Source organism: Molothrus aeneus, chromosome 23 (assembly GCF_037042795.1).
Source record: "Molothrus aeneus isolate 106 chromosome 23, BPBGC_Maene_1.0, whole genome shotgun sequence".
NCBI classification, from domain to species: Eukaryota; Metazoa; Chordata; class Aves; order Passeriformes; family Icteridae; genus Molothrus; species Molothrus aeneus.
In genome coordinates, this window is record NC_089668.1 from 6,562,497 (window position 1) to 6,584,711 (window position 22,215).

Consider the following 22,215-nt stretch of genomic DNA (forward strand, 5'->3'; position numbering starts at 1 on the left):
GCTGATTTAGAAATGTTATGGAATAAGACAGACGTTGAGAGAGAAATGGAATTTCAAGGATGGTTTTAAAGAAAAGCATTTTAAAGAAATGCTTATAGCATATTGTGGTTAGGAAATAGTTGGCTTCTGATTGTAATGGCATAAATTTTAACACCTGTATTGTCTCACCCTTCACATGAGACTGAAAATGGAATAAAAGTTTTTAAAACGCCTCTCAGTTCCTTATCTCTGGGCCAGCAAAGGGATTAATCTGACAGTCAGGGTGTTGTGGGGAGCCAGAAGTTCCCCCCTTATCACATCAATCTGATTTCTCACCCCACATTAATGCACACCAGGTTTATGGGAGCTAAAGGCCAGGAGGAAGAAAGGAACCCTGTGTATTGGAGTGTCCTGGTTATTGTCTGGGGACTTCAAGAACAAGTAGGAGTGGTAATGATCCCATCATTCTCACCATGAGGTAGAATGGGACTTTTCTTGCAGAATTCTGCATTTCCAGAAGCACCAGAAATTCAGAGTCGTAATAGAAATACAATACAGAAAAAAATATACCTAGAAATGCATAGAAATAAATACATGTCCTTTTCCTGGCTGAGATGTTTCCTTGGCACAGTCCAGGATGTGTTTGGAGCAGCTGCTGTGCATGTCCCCACCCTGAAATCGGTTTGAGGCAGAATCTGAAGTCTGACATCCAGGATTTGATATCCATTTGTGTCTCTATTACCCTGAGTCAATGCCATCATTTATATTTTCCTCCTTTCTTAGCAATCTGCTTTGATTTTGTCAGTCATTGACCTTTGAAGATTTATCCAACCAAATTTGTAATCCTGGAGTGACAGCTGAGCTGGGCACGGAGCTGCTGTGGAGCTGCTGGTTCCTGTCTCTGAGCTGGAGCAGAGAAATCCCAGCTGCAGGCCCAGAGAGGGGCAATAAAGCTGGGCAATCATCCTGGCCACTGCAGAGATCTCTGCTGATGGCATAGATTTGTCAGCCTGACATTCTTTATTGCTCTTCCAAGTCCAGCCCCTAATGGGGACTCTGGGGCCAGGAGACTTTATGATGGCAAGCCAGGGATGGGTCAGGAGTTCTCTGCCCTCAAGGCTTTGCTGCTGCTTTTCCTTCCACTCCACGCTCTGATCAGAGGAAATGAAACTGAGGAGATTTATCCCTTAAAGGAGAGGCTCCTTGGGCTTCTTCTGGCTTTTCTCCTGACAAACACTCCCCCCACTCCTGACTCTCCCTCCAACGTCCCAAATGGCTCTGGAAGATGAAATATTCAGTCAGAGGGGTCCCCAGTGGGGACTGGCCCAGACCTGATGATTTCAGGTTCTCACTCTTTAATTGCCTTGGCAAGGGGCACGTGGGGAGCTTTAGTGACAGAGGCACCAAACCAGAACAGATCTTCCTGTAATGCCCAGATTTTAAAGTGGTTTTGCAATTCATGAAGCTGCTGCTCAACATCAGACAGGGTTTATAAGATTTTCCCCTTCTCCAAGGGCCAGAGGCTCCCGAAGCTGAGCATGCACAGAGCAGGGGAGGCCTGGGACTGGCCCCAGTGGCCCTGCTGTGAGTCAGGAGTGACAGCAGTGAGCTCAGGGAGGGGTTAAGGTGGGTGACATGGGCACTGGGGTGAAGGCCCCTGTCTGAGGGTGTCCTGAGTGGCAGCTGAGACAGACCAGGTGGGCTGGGTACAAATTCCATCTCAAAAGTGCTTCTCCATACCCTGGAGAGCACCTCCAGCAGGGCAGGAACTCCTTGGGACTCCCATCCTGCCTCCCCAGAGACTATGGAATCACAGTGGGTTGGGTTATGGAATCACAATGGTTGGGGCTCATGGAATCACAGTGGCTGGGCTCATGGAATATCAGTGGTTGGGTTTATGAAATCACAATGGTTGGGTTCATGATATCTCAGTGGTTGGGTCCATGGAATCACAGTGGCTGAGCTCATGGAATCTCAGTGGTTGGGTCCATGGAATCTCAGTGGTTGGTTTATGGAATCACAGTGGTTGGGTCCATGGAATCTCAGTGGCTGAGCTCATGGAATCTCAGTGGTTGGTTTATGCAATCACAACGGGTTCATGGAATCTCAGTGGTTGGGTTTATGGAATCTCAGTGGTTGGGGCTCATGGAATCACAATGGTTGGGTTCATGGAATCACAGTGGTTGATTTATGGAGTCACAATGGTTGGGCTCATGGAATTTCAGTGGTTGGGGCTCATGGAATCTCAGTGGTTGGTTCATGGAATCACAGTGGTTAGGTCCATGGAATCACAGTGGCTGGGTTCATGGAATCACAGTGGTTGGGTCCATGGAATCACAGTGGCTGGGTTCATGGAATCACAGTGGTTGGGTCCATGGAATCACAGTGGTTGGGTTGGAAAGGATTTGGAAGATCATTTCATCCCATTCCTGCCATGGGCAGGGACACCTTCCACTGTCCCAGCGTATTCCAGCCTGGCCTTGGACACTTCCAGAGATCCAGAGGCAGCCACAGCTGTTCTGGGGACCTGTGCCAGGGCCTCCCCACCCTCCCAGGGAAGGATTTTTCCCCAGTATCTGCTGCAGGAATCTTCCCCTCAGTGAAACCAGAGCCTGACACCAACACTGTGCTCATCTGCACCCTCCAAGCACAACCAGCCCTTTCAGAACTTCATTCCCAGCGGTTCCTGTGGTGATGTCTGAGTATCCAGCAGTGAGTAACTTAAGCCTGGTACCCACTTTTAATCACACCGAATCAATGCTCCATAAGGAGGAGGTTTAAAATGCATTTTTTATGCATTGCTGCCTACACTGGAAGGACTCATTAGCACCCAACTCATCAATAGAGCCTGAACTCCAGAGAAACTCCTGGATGGAATCAATGATGCCAGTGGAGCGGGGAAAGGATGGAACAATGAGAGGGAGGGGGAGGAGGTTAAACAAAACAAAGCCTTTTGGAAATGTTTTGAGTTTCTTCTAAGACACCGACAGTCTCCTCAATGTGTTAGGCTGTGATTTCGGAGGATTGCCAGGGTTTGGGGAGGTTTTCAGCTGAGCTGTTGCTCCAGAACCACAAGAGGGCAATGGAGAATGGAGCCAGGGCCGTGCCCGGGCCGTGAGGGAAGCGGGAGAGGCCTCGGTGCTCTGCCCTGACAGAACCCAAAAATGGCACCACACAGAGGAGGAGGAGGAGGTGCAGTGTCAGAGCTGCTCGGTGTCCAGCAGGGCTGTGTGGGAAGCAGTGAGGCTTTATTGCAAACACAACATCTGTGTGCCAGGGAGCCCCCAAATCACGCCGAGCCCGGCAGCCAGGCGCTCTGAGGGGTGTGCAGCAGGATCGATCTGCTGGCTAAGTGTCCTAATGAAACACAAATGTGCTGTCATTCGCAGAGCCATCTGTCACCAGGAGACGTGACAAGTGCCACAAGCAGAACAATAACTGTAATTCAATTGGGGAATCCAGCCCCTCTCAGCAGGCACAAAGCGCTGGGCCCAGCCCGCAGCCTCTGGGCCTGATGGTGGATTTGTGTTACACCTCATCAGAGGGCAATAAATAAATCAGTCAGTGGAGAATTAAAGGAATTTCCCATTATGGGCAAAGTACCTGTTGCACCAGAGCTCTTTAGCCGGGATGGTGATTTCAAATCCACCTGCATGGCTGGAGCAGGGCTGTTTAATGCTCATGTGTGGTGGTGTTTGAGGGTCCCTAGGAGGGAAGAGATGAGAATCTTGACTCCATTTTCAGAAGGCTGATATAATATCATATCATATCATATCAATCATATCATATCAAATAAATCATATTAATCATATAATATCATATTATATTATATCATATCATATTATATCATATTATATCATATTATATTATAGCATATTATATCATGTCATATTAGTATACTAAAGAAAGAGAAAGAAGACATCAGAAAGCTAGAAAGGAATGATAATAAAACCTTGTGACTGCCCAGAGAGTCCGACACAGCTGGACTGGGATTGGTCATCAAGTAAAAACAATTCACATGAGACCAATCAAAGATGCACCTGCCACATTTCAAGCAATCAGATAATTATTGTTTACATTTCGTTTCTGAGGCCTCTCAGCTTCTCAGGAGAAAAATCCTAGCAAAGGATTTTTCAGAAAATATGTCTGTGACACTCGTGGTGTTCTGCTGTCCTGCAGAATGGGAAAACTGCTGGAGTAGGAGAGTGCAGGACATGGTGATACTGAGTAATGGAGAGGTCACTGTGCCAACACTGCCCAGGCCTCTGGTGATGCAGGACTCCCCTGCTCGGGAGTTTTCAGGGAAATTAATCCAAATTAACTTCTCCCGTGCATGGTTAAACCACATTAGCAGCTCATTCCCAGTGAAAATGGGCTTGATTCAATTGAGTTCAGTTGAACTCTGCTTCATCAGAGCACTGCACCATTTGCTCCTGTGCCTGGGACACGGCTCAGACACAGAGCCTGCAGGGCTGTGCTGAGGGCTGGGGCAGTGAGGGGACATCAAAGTGCTCCAGAGGTGGCTCCCAGCCCCATTTCTCAGTTGTTTCTATCTGAGTTGCAGCACTCTGGGCACAGCTGCACCCAGGCTGTGCTGCTCCCTGCTCAGCCAGGCTGGGACATGGCCCTCAGGCATCTCTGGGTGCTCTCCCACAGCAGCTGTGGCTGCTCCTGGATCCCTGGAAGGGACAGACTGGAGAGGGCTTGGAGCCACCTGGGACAGTGGAAGGCGTGCTGCCCATGGCAGGGGTGGGATTTATGATTTCCATGGCCCCTCATGCCTGGTGCTTCCATCCCTCTCAATCCTTCTGTTCTGCTCCTCCACCACAGACCTGGGAGGGCCAGACCAGTTTCAGCACAGCTGGAACAGCTGCTGGGGCTGCCCTTGGTGCCCCCCAGTTGTGCTGCTCACCCCCAGGAAACAGGAACAGCAGAATCCCTCCAAAATCGCCAACTTCCTTCCCTCAATCCCCCTGTCACTGGTTTGTCCCTCTGTCTGTCCCCACTTCATGCATCAGTGACCAACAACCCCACCCCATCTTAGAGGAGCAGCAAAACCTCACCAGGGTGAGATTTCTGAGCAGCCTTTGGCCCCTACCTGGGGGAAATTCTGGGACAAAGGGACCTGTGTCCCCAGAGCTGAGCACAGGGGCTGGGATTGAGTCCCCAGGGGGGGACCAGAGCTGCCTCCCCCAGCCTGGCCATGGGCACACCGGGAGGAGCACTGGCACTGTCAGTAATTATCTCCTGGCTTGTGCTGGGGTTTATTTTCTGTAAAAAAGATAAAACCACCGTGTCTGTCCAAGGAGCCAGAGGAGAGCTTGGATCTCCACAGGGCTGATACACACAACTCAGAGCAGAAGAAAAGGGGAGAGCCACTCTGATTGTGCCCCAGCCTCAAAGCCAACCCTCTGCAGCCACAGGCTGCCTCCTCTCCCTGCCCCATTGTTTCATCCCTCCCCAGTCCTGTATCTGGGCTTTGCAGCGCTGCCACTTGTGCCCAAATCCCTCTGGAAGCACCATGAGAATGCAGGAATGCAGCTCTGCTGGGCTGCCTGAGATAATGGATGTCCAAATTATTTCTTTGGAAGCTTTTGCTGAAGTGTTTATCTGGCAGGCCCAGGCGGTGGGATCGATGTGCTGCCGGGAGCTCGCTCGTTTTCCATTCTCAGGGAGGGGCTGGGCTGGCCTTGGCTGGTGACAGCCCCTGATGAGCCAGGTTCTGCTCTCTGACAGCCCTCCAGAACATCCTGTGTTGCTTTTGTGGCCATCAAAGCTTGGACTCCCTCATAAAACCAGGATATTTTCTTATTAACAGAGGGTCTCTCTCATCCAGCTGATGATCCCTATTAATGACCCCGCACCTGGTACCAATCCAGGCTGTCCTTTTTGAGGGAACCAATTAGTGAGGATGGATTTGATTAATCTTTCTCTGGCACAGGAGAATCAGAGCATTGGGTTCTCCTGGACTGGGGTGCCTTGAGCCAGGTGAGGACTGATGGGGCTCCAAGAGGAGAGCAGAGGGGAGGAGAGGAGATGCTCAGCCTGGCGTCCCTAAAACTCCTGGATGGAGCACTGGAGCCCCAGGACAGCCACACAGGGGGAAGAGAGGGAGCTGGGCTGGGCTGTGCCGGGAGGGAGGCAGGGCTCTCACTGCAGGACAAGGGGCTCTGGTGGAGCCATGCCAGGCCCACAGGACACCCTCTGCCTGAGCCCAGACACTTCCCTGGCATGTCCACACCTGGAATAACTGCCCCATCCATGGGAGATCCATCCATGGAATAACTGCCCCATCCATGGGAGATCATCCATGGAATAACTGCCCTTTCCATGCCATTCCATCCATGGAATAACTGCCCCTTTCCATGGCAGATCCATCCATGGAATAACTGCCCCATCCATGGGAGATCCATCCATGGAATAACTGCCCCATCCATGGGAGATCATCCATGGAATAACTGCCCTTTCCATGCCATTCCATCCATGGAATAACTGCCCCTTTCCATGGCAGATCCATCCATGGAATAACTGCCCCATCCATGCCATTCTATCCATGGAATAACTGCCCTTTCCATGCCATTCCATCCATGGAATGACTGCCCCTTTCCATGCCATTTCATCCATGGAATAACTGCCCTTTCCCTGCCATTCCATCCATGGGATAACTGCCCCTTTCCCTGCCATTCCATCCATGGGATAACTGCCCTTTCCCTGTCATTCCATCCATGGAATGACTGCCCCTTTCCCTGGCAGGTCCTTGCCTTTGGTGCAGGACATTCCAGCCCAGCCCCAGTGCTCAGCCCCTCTCCAGAGGCTCCAGCAGAGGTTCAGCTGCACCATGGCTGGAAATTCCATTTAATTCCTGCATTGTTTGTCAATATTTTCCTGTCTGGTATTAAATGAACATAATTAGTGCAGCTTAAAAATGACGGAAGCTCTTTAATGCAACTACTGTCCCAGTATTTCCCCCTGAGTTTCCAAAGCTGTAATTCCCTTCTCTCCTGCCATTGGTAATAATCCCTTGAAAGCCTGGAAGTGGAATGCACTGCCTGCCTTTGCAATTGTTTTTCTTTGTTATGTTGCTCAAACAAAGAGTAAAACATGCACTTGAAGGCTCTGTGACTTTTATTTTAGATTAAGGGAAATAAACAAAGGACGAAAAATCTTCAACACTCTGGGAGGGGAAGCTCTGATCGGTACCTGAGCCAAAAGCTGCTACAGCAACAGCTCTGCTGCTTTCACAGACAGCCAAAAATGAAACCCGGGAGGTGACTTTGCTCCTCCTGAATATTCAGAGCCTGCTGAGACCCCAAGGGCTCCTTTGCTGTGAGCCCCTCCTGCTGCCCTTCCTCACCATGGGGCTGGATTCCACATCCCCAGATGTGTCCCAAAACCAGGGGCTGGATCCCACATCCCCAGATGTGTCCCAAAACCAGGGGCTGGATCCCACATCCCCAGATGTGTCCCAAAACCAGGGGCTTGTTCTGGAAGCCACAGCAAGGCCCTGCTTGGGGAGACATCTCAGCAAACCCCAAGCACACTTTGCCTTTTGCACCACCCTTTGTCCTGGATCCCCAAAATGTCCTGGATCCACTGGGGTCTATCAAATCTCCAGGAAAATGAGAGTTGCTGTAGAGAAGCTGATGCTTGGGGGTTTTTGGAAGCCAGCAATTGTCTGCTGGATCTGCTGGAGCCTGGAAGGGGCAGGAGCAGTGTGGGGGCTGCTCTGGGGAGGGGGTGCCCTCCCTGCCAGCCCCAAGGGCAGCCTCAGCTCACAGCCAGGCTCTGAGCATCTGAGGCAGCCCCTGATCCTGGGTTTATCAAAGCTGCCAGGGTTTGATATCAGAGGTGCTGGTTGCTCTGATGGACTGATGTCCTTGTGGGCTGTGCTGGGTTACCAACACCGACAGAGGAGCTGACTCTGTGAGTGAGGTGTGAGAGAACCATCAGATGTTACCGCGTCTGGCTCTGCCTCCTGACAGCTTATCCTGAAATCCCCCTGCACCTTCTAAAGCTCAAATTTATGCTGCTTGGGTCTTTTCAAACAATGTTATCTTCATTATTCTGCTTCTAACAAGCTGTGGCCTCACTTTCTGGGGTGCCACAAGTGGGGACAGGCTCCCTCCCTTGCCCAAAACCTTTTTGTTCCCCTCTGATCCCCTCCATCTCTTTCCATAAACTCTAAGCCCATGATTGACAGCCTAATTTAAACTTAATGTTTAATATTGCAATCAGGAGTGATATTTTGTGTTTGCTTTTTGAAGTGAGGAGAAAGGGTGGCAGCATTTGCCTCTTTGCAATCATTTCACCCTCAAAAGGGAACACATCCAGCAAAGTGAAATTTTGCTGGCGAAGAAGAAAAAGAAAAGGAGAGGGGGGATAAAAAAGAGCCGAGATTAACATCCTTTAAAATGTTCCTGTTTACTCCTATCGTCTCAGAGCTAACTTTAAATAGGATAAAATGATCCTTTAATCCCCTTTATCTTCTTAAGAGCTGCTGTAAAAGATCTACTTGACATTTGAGAAACAGGGAAAAAAAATAGGAGGTCTTGTAATATTCCTCAGAAATGGTGGATGGGAGAGATTTGAGTTGAACAAAATGGGAAGATTTGGCTCCTCAGCTGGGCAGAAATTCCTGTGGGCTCTGCTCTGATCCCACAAGGCAGGAGCACATCCATGGAGCTGCTTGGTTTGTCAGGACAGGTGCAGGGCAGGGAGGGGGATCCTGAGGTCCCCTTGGAAATCCATGTGACAGCAGGAGGGGAGGTTGGGAGAGTGTCCTGGGTTGGAGGATGTGGCTGGGGCTGTGTGTCCTGTCCCCATGTGTCAGAGCTGGGCAGTTCTCTGCTGTTCTTGGGGCAGTTTTCTTGATCTCTCCCCCAGCCAATCCTCCCTGCAGGAGATCTCTGCTGTCCATGGCCACTGAGTGTCCCTGCAGGGCTGATCCAATTCCAGCATCCCATGGGGAGATGCTGCGCCCAGGGCAGGAGCCAAGCATTCCTACCTGGATCCAATGTGAGCCTGGCACAGCACAGCAGCCTTTGCCCAGGGCATTGCCAGAGGAGCAGCTTCTGCTGCCCTGCATGGCCAGAGGGAGCCCAGGCCCATCTCCAGCAGCCCTGGAGCTGCAGAGGAAAACTCCCCCCTTGTGCAGGATCCCTGCTCCAGCAGAGCCACAGCTGGCACTGCAGGAGGGCTGAGCCCCCATGGGATGGGGCTGTGCCACCCCCTGACCCACAGCGTGCCAGGGCCTGCTCTCACTCTGCCAGGGCTGTTTTGTATTACTGCATTTGTATTTTTAATTTCCTAGTAAAGAACTGTTATTCCTGCTCCCATATCTTTGCCTGAGAGCCCCTTAATTTCAAAATTATAATTCAGAGGGAGGGGGTTTGCATTTTCCATTTCAAGGGAGGCCCCTGCCTTCCTTAGCAGACACCTGGCTGTTCAAACCAAGACAGAGGTTTTGCATGCTCAGGAAAGGAGGCTGGGAGAAGCTTTCCACCTTCAGGATGGGAGGGTGTGAGATGTTTTCCATGCTCAGGTTGGCACTAAAGCCTCTCCCTGTTCTCTCTGCTGTTCTGCCTTTGAGGATCTGGCATCTCTCGCTGGCTCGTTAGCAGCGGCCTCGTTTGCACAGCATCTGTTTAGCCCTGGATGAACATTCCCTGCAGTTTCTGAACTCCTCCTCTCCATCCCCAGCCTGGCCAGAGCCTGGATCCTGAATAAATCATGGGAGTGCAGCTCAGAGCTGGGCAGTGTCTGCTCCTCACACTCAGCCCCTCAAGGGGAGCCTCTCCCTCCCTGTGCCCCTTTTCCAGCGAGGAAGGACAGAGTGACAGAAGGACACCCCCAGAGGGCTCCCAGGGAGGGACTGGCCCCTCTGCCCAGCTGGGAGCAAAGCCTGGTGTGAGGGATTGAGGCTCCATGGGCTCATAATGCCCAGCAGGATGAGCAGTGCTGGAGCTGTCCATGGAAAATGGGCTGGACCTGGGTGTGGGACAAGGAGAACACATCACCCACAATTATGCCAAAAACCTGCAAAGCCGAGCTCATCCTTGTCTGATAACAGAGAAACAGGACACGGAATGGTTAAAAACTGGCAGAAGACCTGGAACCCAATGGTTTCACCCCAAAGCTGTCCTGCCAGCCCTTTAGCTATGGTCACAATTCCCAGTCAGGGAACTGGGAATTCCAAAGACAGCTGCTTGGGTACCAAGATGAAAAAAAAGAAGAAGGAAAGGAAAGGGGAAAGGAAAGGAAATTACAAACAAGGGAGGAAAAATGTTTGTCTTGGTTTGGTCTGCTGAGGAAGGCAGGAGCCTCCCCTGAAATGGAAAATGCAAACCCCCTCCCTCTGAATTCCTATAAATTTTAAATTAAGGGGCTCTCAGGCAAAAGTATGGGAGCAGGAAATAACAGTTCTTTTTAGGGAAGAAAATAAAAAGATAAAATAAAGAATGCAATGAACTAAAGCAACAGTGCCAGAGTCAGAACCCAGCCTGACACCCTGTGGGTCAGGCTGGTGGCAGCAGAACCATTGGAATTGTGGCTCAGCCCTCCTGCGGTGCCAGGGCTGGTTCTGCTGGAGCAGGGATCCTGGAGAAAGGTGCAGTCTCTGCCTCTGCAGATCCAGGGCAAGAGGCAGCTGCTGTTCCTCTGGGCAATCCAGTGCAGAAGCCGTGCTGGTGTTCCAGAATCTCCAGATTCTATCCGGGTAGGAATGCTTGGCTCCTCCCTCTGGGCTCCCATCTGCCAATGGCATGCTGTAGTTCTTATCAGCCATGCAGGGACATTCCATAGCTGTTATCAGCAGGAGGAGTGGGTGTGGAAGAGATAAGGAAAACTGCCCATGGACAGGAGACAGCTGCCATCCAGATGGCAAACAGATACAATTTGCTTGGCAATGCAGGACAAAGCTGCAGAAGCTATACCAAAACAGCTTTGAGGAAAACAAGGTGTTACCCAAATAAAATGGGATTTTTTCACATTAAATTCAGTGTGACAGAGATCCTGTGTGGCCCCTTCTCCTAAAAGTGCTGCTGGGGTTTTATCTGCAGATAAACTCTGCGAAGCAGCACTGCTCAATCCCTGCTGCTCCTCTAAGAGCAGTAATTAAGGATTGATGGAAGCAAAGTGGGGCTTTAACCCTAAAGTGAAGCAGCAAATGCTCCTCACAGTCCTCCAGGAACAGCCCAATGGTGAAATGGGATTTTCTGCAGCTAACAATGGGAAATGGCCATGGCAATACAAGAAGGCAGCGGGAGCTGGGGAACTCCAGCACAGGTTCAGGAGGATTCAGGATTCCATCATGAGTGACTTGGGAATTTATTTGAATCCCCCATGGAAGGAGCAGAATTGTTCCAGCTGCTTGGCTGGAGGGGAGGAACAATGCTCCAAAGTATCCCTGACAACTTTAGAGTGTCCCAAACACCTCCAGAGAGTCCTTATATACCTCCAGAGTGTCCCTAACAACTTCAGGGTGTCTCCAAACACCTCCAGAGTGTCCCAAACATCTCCAAATTGCCCCTAACAACTTCAGAGTGTCCCAAACACCTGCAGAATGTTCCCAAATACCTCCAGGCTGTCCCCCAAATACCTCCAAATTGTCCCCAGCAACTTCAGGGTGTCCCCAAACACCTCCAAGCTGCCCCTAAATACCTCCAGGGTATCCCCAAACACCTCCAGGGTGTCCCAAGCCACCTCCAGGGTGCTGGGCAGCCCCAGGTGTGGCTCTGGGTGAAGAGCACGGGGCAGAGCTGCCCTGTGGGGGCACAGAGGGGTGACAGAGGTGTCACCTCCCAGCCGTGGCTCGGTGGAAGCTCTGCCATCCCCTGTCCCTCCCAGCCCCTTCCCACCCGTCCCAGGAGCACAGGAAGCCGTTGCCATGGGGATGGATGCAGCTTTAGGATCTCCTGTGATTCCTGCCCAGCCGCGATGGGATCCGCCCAGAGCTGGGAGGAGCAGCAGGCAGAGAGCTCAGGAGCTGGGATTGTCACCTCCTGCCACTGCAGGGCCCGCCTGCCAGCTCCAGGGAGGGAAACACCAACCCCACTGGGGTGTGAGGATGGCAAATGGGAGGAAAGCTTTTACCTGAGCCAGGTTTTCCTGTGGGAGAAGCTGAGGAGGCTCAGTTTGCACTCAGGGATGGTTTGTTCTAGCACTCAAACACAGAGATTTTATTTTTGCAGTATCTCTGTTGTCAGATTAAGCCCTTTTCTGACCCAGAGATGGAGCAACTGAGAGGCATTTTAAAAACTTTTATTCCATTTTTAGTCTCCTAAGCAGGGTGAGTCAATACAGATTTTAAAATTCACATTATCACAATCAGAAGCCAACTATTTCCTAATTACAATACACTGTAAGCCATCTCTAAGTGGCTACACTCTTACTCTAAGTCAGGAAAAAATATAATCCAACACGCTGTCACCATTTGCACCCTGGCCGAAAAATAATAATTGCAATCAGAATAAAAACATCTTGATTCCATTATGCAGGGGGAAAAAAGAAGGTGGAGAGTCCTTTTCAACACCAATCTTTGTGCCTGTGTATCAATGCAGGGTGACCTCAACATAGGGAATAATGTGCTCTGACTCCATGATTTCAGAAGGCTGAACAATGCTTTATTAAGCTATACTATATTACAATAATACTATACGAAAGAGATATTAAAGAAAAACCCGTGACCCTTACCAGACAGTCACAACACAGCTTTGACCAGCTGGTCAATCAAACAACCAACCATCAGCAGAGTCCAATTCACAAATCCCTTCTTTGGTAAACAATCTCCATAACACATTCCACATGTGCCGAACAACAAGAGCAGCCAGTAGAGATAAGAATTGTTTTCTCTTCTTCTCTGAGGTTTCTCACTGCCTTTCCCTAGGAGAAATCCTTGGGATCTTGTGCCTGCTGCTCTCTGTGAAGAGAGCCATGGCCACACCTGCGGCTGCCTCTCCTACCCAGTACTGAGCTGGTGGAATGAGGTGATTCCAGTGGCTGTCCCAGATTTTCTGCTCCAGAGTGAGGCATTGCTTTCCTCTCTGGGCATCAGGAGATGGCAGGGGTGGGATAGGAGGACTTTGAGGTCCCTTCCAACCCAAATCATTCCAGGATTCCGCATTCTCTGTGCCCAGAGCAGCTGCTCAACTGCTGCTTCCCCACAGGAGGATGAAAAGTGCCTCTGTTGGGTAAATGTGGAATTCCTCATTAGGAAATCCCACCTGGAATTGCAGGGATGACCCATCCATGTAGGTGCTCTCTTTGCTCCCGCCCTTATTCCTTCAAAGTCTGGGTCTTATTAAAACCCCCCTTTGTGGTATTCACATTGTCTCAACAGAGAGAGACATAATTCTCTCTCCCAAGATTTCTCGGGGGAAGGCGGTGAGAAAACAATTCTCTCTACTCACTGCTCCTCTTGTTTGGCACATGTGGAATGTGTTATGGAGATTGTTTACCAAGATGATTTGTTAATTGGACTCTGCTGATGGTTGTTTGGATTGATTGGCCAGTTGGGTCAAAGCTGTGTCCTGACTGTCTCAGACACTCACAGGTTTTTCTGTTGTATTTTTTTAGTGTAGTATCTCTTTAGTATAGTATCTCTTTAATATAGTATAGTATTAGTGTAATATAACAAGCTTAATAAAGCATTTGTCCAGCCTTCTGAATCATGGAGTCAGAGCACATTATTCCCTACATTGGGGTCACCCTGTATCAATACCCCTTAGTGACTCCCTTCATCCCCACTTGCTGTGGATATTTGATATTCCCTGTGATTTCCCAAGGTTGTTCCAACCAAACCCTGGTTGTAAAACCAGCCCCACAATGTCATTTCCTGCTCTTTCCCCACACCTCTGCAGTTAACGCTGCTTTGTTTACAGCCAGAAGATTCTTCTGTCTGGGTTTTTTTTTTTTTTTCCCTGGGGAACTTTGAGAGCAAAACCCCCCAGAAATCCCTCATCTGCTCCTCTTCATTCATCTCCCACAAAACAGCACAGGAAATTCTGATTCCTGAGGCTTTAGCACAGCAATGACATCTTTAAGCCTAGCCCTGGCAGCTGGAATTTCACAGCCCTGAACTGGGGCTTTGGGTGACACTTGGGGAAGTTTTTACCCTTGTTAATGGTTGATATCTCAGTTATTGCGAGGTTCAATCAAAGAAAAACTCAAAAAGTTTCTCTTCAAGCACTGAAAACCCCACTTTTGTAGTTTCTGGGTGAGCTTTGCAAGTGCAGCAGTTTTGAACTCAGCACAGCTGGGAAACAAAGGGAAGGAAATCCCCCCCAGCCATCTCCTGTAATTTGAGGCAAAATGGGCAAAGAAAGGCAGAACCAAATATAACTATCCCTGTGGGGTGGGATGGGGAGAATTATTCTGCTCTTAATGATTTCTTTGACTGGAACACCTTGTGCAGGTGAGGAATTTTCTCTTCTTGCGGCAGTAGGACTGACCTAGATGGGTTTAAATCATTGCAGGAATTTACTGCTCTGTCCAGGCCCTGTTTGTGCTGGGTTTGGTGTCAGTACTGCACATTCTGGGTTTTGTTCAATTTCAAATTGTTTAATTACTGACAGTTTTCCACAGCACCACCCCAGGAGAAAACTTGGATTCCTGAAGGTGATACTAAAACTCTAGGCATTCAAGAGTCAGGAATTAATAAGGTCACCCTCCTCACACCTTCTTAATTCTTTTTTTCTCCCAAAAATCTTCATTAACACAAAAAAGGTGGATCCCTGCTGCTGGTGTTTGCATGGGAGGTTTCTGAGGGCAGGAAGTGAAGCAGGATCAGGAAATTTCATTCCCAGTCTCTTGGGACAAAAAGATGACCCCAGCAGGGCCAGGCCAGGGGAAGTTCAGGTTGGATTTCAACAATTTCTTGCCTGGAAGGGTGGTCAGGCCTTGCTGGACGGAGTCCCCATGCCTGGAAGTGCTCAAAAACCTGTGGATGTGTCCTTGGGGCCATGGATCAGTGGTGACCCCGGTGAGGCTGGGATGACGTTGGATTTGAGGATCCTCAAGGCTTTTTCCAGTTCCATGGCTCTCAGGGAACACTCCCAGCTGAAGGAGCAGCCAGGGGGTGCAGACACCCCAGGGATGAACATTCCCTCCTGCAGGATAATCCAGCTCCACCTGGGCCCTCCTCCCTGGGCTGGGAGCTGAGGCTGGAACACTCAATGGGGTTTGGAGTTCCACAGCTCCTGCAGGGGCAGGAATGGCACAGAATTCCTCATCTCCTGCTTGCATTCCTTCCCTGCCAATGTGTGGTGGTTTGACAGGAAATGTGTTTTTTGGGATGTTGTGGTTGGGCCAATGGATATTCAGATTTTAATATTGCCATCTAACCTGGCCATTAGGACATGGGTCCGCCTCTGAGAACACGGGGTTAAAAGCAGAGCTCTCCCCTGGGAGGCTCTCTTGGATTCTGGTGAGGAAAGAGTTCGGGTCTCTCCCCCGTCCAGCTGCTGGGCGGGAGAGGGGAGCCATGCGGCCGGGTGAGGTAGGGCGAGGCTTGGACCGAGAGGGGAGGTGAAGAGGCCCCCAAGGATGGAAGGGTGGGAGAAGCACCAGGAGGCATCGGGCAGCCCCCTCAAGAGAGAGAGAGAGAGTACAGCCTGTGCTTGGGACTGTAACCTTGAAACTTGATAACCTGTGCCGGCAGCATGGCTGAGAAGGAGAAGCGGAGGCGGGGGGGAGGATGCAGCGAGAAGGTGTCCGGCTGCTGTGGGAGTTCCTGAGAAGGCAGAGTCTGAGTTTTTAACCCTTTTTTTTGGACAATGAAAACTTTGCAGAACATTGACCTTTCCTAGAAGAGAGATAGAGGGGAAGATGAAGAAGGAAATGGGCAAGTGTGAGAGAGGTCTGGGCGAGTGAGAGATAGTGGAAGAGTAGAGAAGAATCCTAGTGGGAAGAGATGATGGAGTAGCTTATGCTGGACTCTTTTTGTACAGCCATGGACAGAATCATGTTCCTTGTGATACAGAGACTGCATCTAGGGGGAGGCAATGACTCAGAACCAAGAGGGTTCAGTGTTGGTGCCCCTCGGCCCCAGGGGATGAAAAAATATGGGGGGGACAGGTGTCCCAAAGGAGAGACTGTGGGGACAGGTGTCCCAAAGGAGAGATTGTGGGGACAGGTGTCCCAAAGGAGAGACTGTGCCTTTTTTGGATCAGGACAGAGCATCCTTAAAAGACAACCCTAGAAGCAGCTCTGGTCCGTGTTCTGTGGTGAGAGCGCTGGACATGAAAGGAAGAGGTCACGACGGCAGATGTACTCCGGGCGGTGCCACGAGTGACACGGAAACACACGAGGCTTCAGCTGTGTTTCCAGGGGAAGCCCATGGTACAAGAAGGACTCCTCTCCTCTTGATGAACTGAGGATTGATTGTCTGAAGGGTGGTGCTGGACCAAGAGTTGGTGATTTGGGGAATAGATGTATTGTGTTGGGAATTTGGTGGGGGGAGGAGGAAATGCATTTGTAGGGTTTTAATTTTCCCTGTGTGTGTTTTTTTTTATATATATAGTTGTAGTGTAGTTAATAAAGTTTTGTTTTCTTTATTTCTAAGTGGAAGCCTGCTTTGCTTATTCCTGGTCACATCTCACAGCAGAAACCAGTATCCTCATGGGGGCACTGGCATTGTGCCAGTGTCAAACCATGACACAATGTTTCCTGCTCACATTCCCTGATCCCTGCTCACAATCCCTGCTCACCTTCCCTGTTCCCTGCACACCTTCCCTGTTCCCTGCACACCTTTCCTGATCCCTGCTCACCTTCCCTGATCCCTGCACACATTCTCTGCTCACATTCCCTGATCGCTGCACACATTCCCTGCACACGTTCCCCAATCCCTGCTCACGTTCCCTGCACACATTCTATGATCCTTGCTCATATTCCGTGCTCACATTCCCTGTTCCGTGCTCACATTCCTCAATCCCTGCTCACATTCTCTGCTCCCTGCCCACGTTCCCTGTTCCCTGCTCATGTTCCCTGCTCACATTCCCTGTTCCCTGCCCATGTGAGGCTCCTCACAGACGTGGACTGAGCTCAGTTTTTGTCTGGGAATGCACCGAAGTGGCTTTAACCAGAGCGGCGCTCCTGACGGGCAGCACTGCGGGAAGCAGGGCAGGGAGAGGGGAGCAGGATGAGGGGATGAAGAGGATGAAGAGGATGAAGAGGATGAAGAGGATGTAGCAGCTGCTCCATCACCTCCAGCTGCTCCCCCCCAAGCCCTGGCCAGGCTGCTCTAACTGCGGGGTGATTACAGCCCTGCAATCACTCGGGGTGGGGCTTCCCCAGGCGGTTCTTCCACTCGGCTCCTGAAAAGCTCCTGGGCTGCTCCTCAATTATTCAGGATACAGGGTTCTTCCATCAGAAACACCCCAGTGACTCTGAGAAGGGAACACATCCCGAGGAAGTGCTGCTGGACTGTGGGAAAAGAGCAAAGTTCTGGCTTATCATTTATCCCAACTTTGCTGAGAAGGAGAAGGGTATGGAAGATTTGGGTCTCAGCCCACAGAAGGAGGAGCAGCCACAGCAGGATCTCCCCCAGCTGTGCCACGTGGATCTGACTGACCATGGAAACCTGGAATTGGGGAAGGGTGTTCCAAAGGGCTCTGACAAACTGGCTGGGAGGGAGACAAGGACTGGGGACAAAGTAGGAATGGAGGGAATTTGGAAATGACAATAAATCTGCAGGATCACTGGCCAGGCAGGGGCAGGGAGGGATGAGAAACATTTCAGGTAAAGCTGTTCCCTGGTGTGTGACTTGGTAGAGGATGCCAAAAGCAGGATAGGAAAGAGAGGGAAAAACAAGGATACAACAAAATTGCAGATAAAAATCATAGAGATATAGAATAGTTTGGGTGAGAAGGATCTTACAGCCCATCCCAATCCATTCCACGCCTGCCATGGCAGGGCCACTTCCCACTGTGCCAGGTGCTGCCAGCCCCAATGTCCAGCCTGGCCTTGGGCACTGCCAGGGCTCCAGGGGCAGCCACAGCTGCTCTGGCAATTCCAGCCCAGCCCCTGCCCACCCTGCCAGGGAACAATTCCCAATTGCCAAGATCCCATCCAGCCCTGCCCTCTGCCACTGGCAGCCATTCCCTGGCTCCTGTCCCTCCATCCTTGGCCCCAGTCCCTCTGCAGCTCTCCTGGAGCCCCTTCAGGCCCTGGGAATAAGGAGAAGGAATGGGATGATGGTGTGGGAATGATGGAGCTTTGCACAGCTGGTGGAGCACTGGGAGAAAGTGCCTTGGGGAAGAGGATCTGGAATCCCAGGGCTTGTCCAGCCCTTTGTCCCTGGCAGTGTCCTGGATGGGCCAGGATGTCCCAGTGAGGGGCTCTCCCTGTGGGATGTGCAGGAATTCCCCCCCCCCCCCCATTGCTGATTCCAGCCCAGCCAGCCCAGGGACAAAACCTCGGGATCATTCCCTACATCAGGGAGATTCCCTGTGCTTCCAACCCCTGGGAATGTGCAGGGAAGAGCCCCAGGAATCGAGGAAAGGGACCTTGAACATTGTCACAATACGACATGAAAGGAACGACGCTCACACGCTGAGATGTCCAAGGCAAAAAAGGCACGTTTATTTCCAGACCTCGATGTTTATAGAATTCCAGAAGTGACCATGGATTGGAGGATGAAATTGCCACCTCTCCAACCACACTGGTCAAACCAACAGTCCATCAATTCTCTCCTCCTCCGGAAAGGAATGCAAAACAATCATTATTTACATGAAAAGTGCGTGAGAAACTCCATTACAAAAATGTAAACATCAGAAGGCTTAGAAGAACTCTAGAAGAACAGGGTGACAGAACATCGCCTCATCCCAACCCCCAAATGGCTCCAAGTCACCAGGGACACTTAAAAACCACAAATGAATCCAACTCAGCCCCTCCAGCCAAGGGATTTGGGACACCAGGAAAACAAGGGAATGCTCCTCCACTGCAGGGAAATGCCAGAGTTCCAACACACCAGCATTTGGGGAAGAAAAAATATTTTATTATAAGAGTTAGAAAATGCAAATAAGTGCCTGGAGGGTGCTTTTGGAGAGCATTGAAGCAGGTTGAGGACTCGCTTCTGTATTTTAAATCTCCTCTGCTTCCAAGCTCCATCTTTCACTGCCTTTCAGAACTGGGTCTTTTATTAACGAGACTTAAATTACATAACACTGAAAAAAAAGAATTTAAAATAATTACTTCCTAACCCCGTTTGCAAAGCCCTGAAGCACGAGGCTTTATTACCCTTATCTTAACTTTCTTAACTACTAATGTTTGAGCAGTTAGGAAATTATCCTTTTTCGTCAGAAATTCCAGCTGCAGTTATTTTTGCCACACTTTTATTAGCCCGCCGTATATTGATAATAATCGCAGCATATTGAGGTGTTTCAGCAGGAGACATTAAGGCCAATCAAGTGAATAATTCAACATTTTCAGGATTGTCTGAACACAAATTTACACAATAGCCTGTGACAAAGGAATCTTCGGGGGACGATCAAATAAATAACAGTCATTTTTCAAGAAGGCTGCAACACTTTCAAAAGAATAATCCCTGCCTCTTTTTTAATGCTGTGCCATTATTATTCACGGATGGTGGCATTGGAGAGCTCTGGAGCTGAGCTCTGCAAAGTTTTCCGTGCTGCTCTGGGGAGAGGCGGCTCCTGCCAGCACACATCCCAGATTGCTTCAGCCCTGCACCTCCATTTTCCCATTTTTGGGGCAGAACACATAGAATTATGGAGTGGTTTGGGTTGGGAGGACTTTAAAAATGATCCAGTGCCACCCCTGCCATGGCAGGGACACCTCCCACTGTCCCAGATGCTCCAGCCTGGCCTTGGGCACTGCCAGGGATCCAGGGGCAGCCACAGCAGCTCTGGCAATTCCATCCCAGCCCCTCACAGCCCTCACAGGATATGATTCCTTCCACAATTTTAACCTTTAATTCCCCTCTTTCAGTTTGAACCCCTTACTCCTTGTTCTATGCCCACAGCTCTTGATGAATATTATAAATATGTTCTATATAACACCCTATATTGGTGGTTTTTATGGTCTGACTACAGAACCCATAGAAGAACGATATGTCTCCATGCACATCCCACATTTTGTCACCCTGGGATTTTACACATTCCCTGGAAAGCGTTTCCATCCTGTCCTTTTTTCCTGCAGCATTTTTTCAGTGTAAAAGACGAGAAGCACTCACAAAGCTCCAGCTTAGCTGGGACTGCGATTTCTGAGGAGAAGATTTTGTCTCGGTTTAAGCCCGGATTTTCCAGGCTGTGCTTTTGGAGTAGCCTGGATCTGGGGGCTTTCAGCTGCATCTCAGCAGCTCTTCCTGAGGAGGCTGCAGGTGAATTATCTCCCTGCAACAGCAGAAACTGCTCAAGGATAAAAACAATTTCTGAGCTCTTATCAAAGGAAGCCTCGGAGCTGAAACCTCTCCTTTACCTGTCAGGATTCACCTGCCCAGCCCCCTGTGCTCTCTGATAAGGCAGAGACTCCTCAGAGCACCAGGATGGGTCTTTCCCATCAGGGGTTGGAGCATCCCCAGCCCAGTGTTCCTTTGGCTGCTTTTCCTTAAACATTTTTGGGGGGAATTGTTCATCCAAATGGCTGTGTGGGAAATGGATTTATAGAAAATTTTTTGAAAGGTTTATATAGTGTGTATCTGTATGCAAATTTTGAGATGAGAAATGTTGGTTTAGAAATGTTATAGAATAGGACAGCTATTGTTGAGAGAGAAATGCAATTAGAAATAAGTTTTAAAACGTGGTTTTGTAAATAAGATTAGATATTGTAGAGAAATAGAATTATGAAAGATGTATTGTCTTGTAATTAAGAAACAGTTTTTTATAGTAATGATGTGAATTATAGCATTTCTATTGTCTTGCTTTTTATATGAGACTGAAAATGAAATAAAAGTTTTTACAATGCCTCTCAGTTGCCCCATCTCTGGGTCAGAAAAGAACTTAGTCCGACAGGGCTGGAGCACTGATTCCTCTTTTTGCAAATAAAAGCACTTATTTTCCCCCTACTTTCTGATAAATGATCCTTTAAAATCTGTTGGGAAACCCCCTGGGATACAGGTGGGATATCTGAGTGGGACCAGAGGCACAGGCAGGGGTGGGAAAATGGTGCCAAAATTCAGGGGCAGGAAAGTCTGGGGCTGCAGAGCCTCGTGTGCTCCCCATCAGACCTGGGAGTTCCAGCCCTGCTCCCCCGGTGCCCCCACCCAAATCCAGGGCTGGGGGTGGGAAGGAGCAGGGCAGGGCTCCTCTCCCACTGCTCTGCACTTCCCCACACTTGATTTATCCCTGCAAAACCGAGCTCCCGTTTGCTGGGATGATTTTTCATCACCCCCCTCCCAGAGCTGGGGCAGTAAAGCAGCACCTGCACCATCCATCTCTCCCAGGCTGTCCCTGCTCCTCCCCTGCCTCATTTTTCAGCAGACACTGGATGTCACCAGGCTTTGGAGCTGCTCCCTGGCTCCCTGTGCCCCTGTTCCTTCAGCTGCTCTCTCTGTGCTGATAAAAACCCATCACCCTGCATGAGCAATGCCCTGGTTATTTACTGTTCTGTCCTAAAGAACGTTCTGGGATCTGGCTGCCCTTCATCCCTCACTCTGAGCACCTGGGATGGGACTTTCTGCCTCTTGTCCCCGAGCCAGACCCCAGGGCTGTGAAATGATGGGAAGAGCACAGAGTACAGGAATTGGGGTGCCTGAGAAGGGGGGGCACCCAGAGCTGGGAGAAGCAGATTGGTGTTAATTGATTTATCAAATAATGAGAGTGAGGGGAAGCACCTGGGCCAGCTGTGCAGGGCACAGTGGCAACTGGAGGCAGAAATGCCCCCATTTCTGGAGATCTGGCCTTGGAATGAGATGGGAGATGGGAGTTAATTCGCATTTAAAGCCAGCAGAATCCCACAGCTTCTGAGCCAAGGGGAAGAGCCAAAGGCACCAAAAACCCAACACCTCCCCTGGGTAAATCCCAGGGCTCCTCATTGCCCCACAAGGCATCAGAAACAGGGGGGAATAATCGAACATTATTCCAGCAGTTAAATCTACAGGCAGCTCCAGGTCAGCCTTTGGAATTACAAATCCCCTTGGTTTCATGGAGCTGCAAGAGAGAATCTCATGGATTTAACAAAAAACTCATCCAGTGCTGGGAAAGTACTCGAGTCAGCACAGCCTGGAGAGGTGGAGGCAGTCACTGAATCCTGGAATGGTTTGGGACAGAAGGGACACTAAAG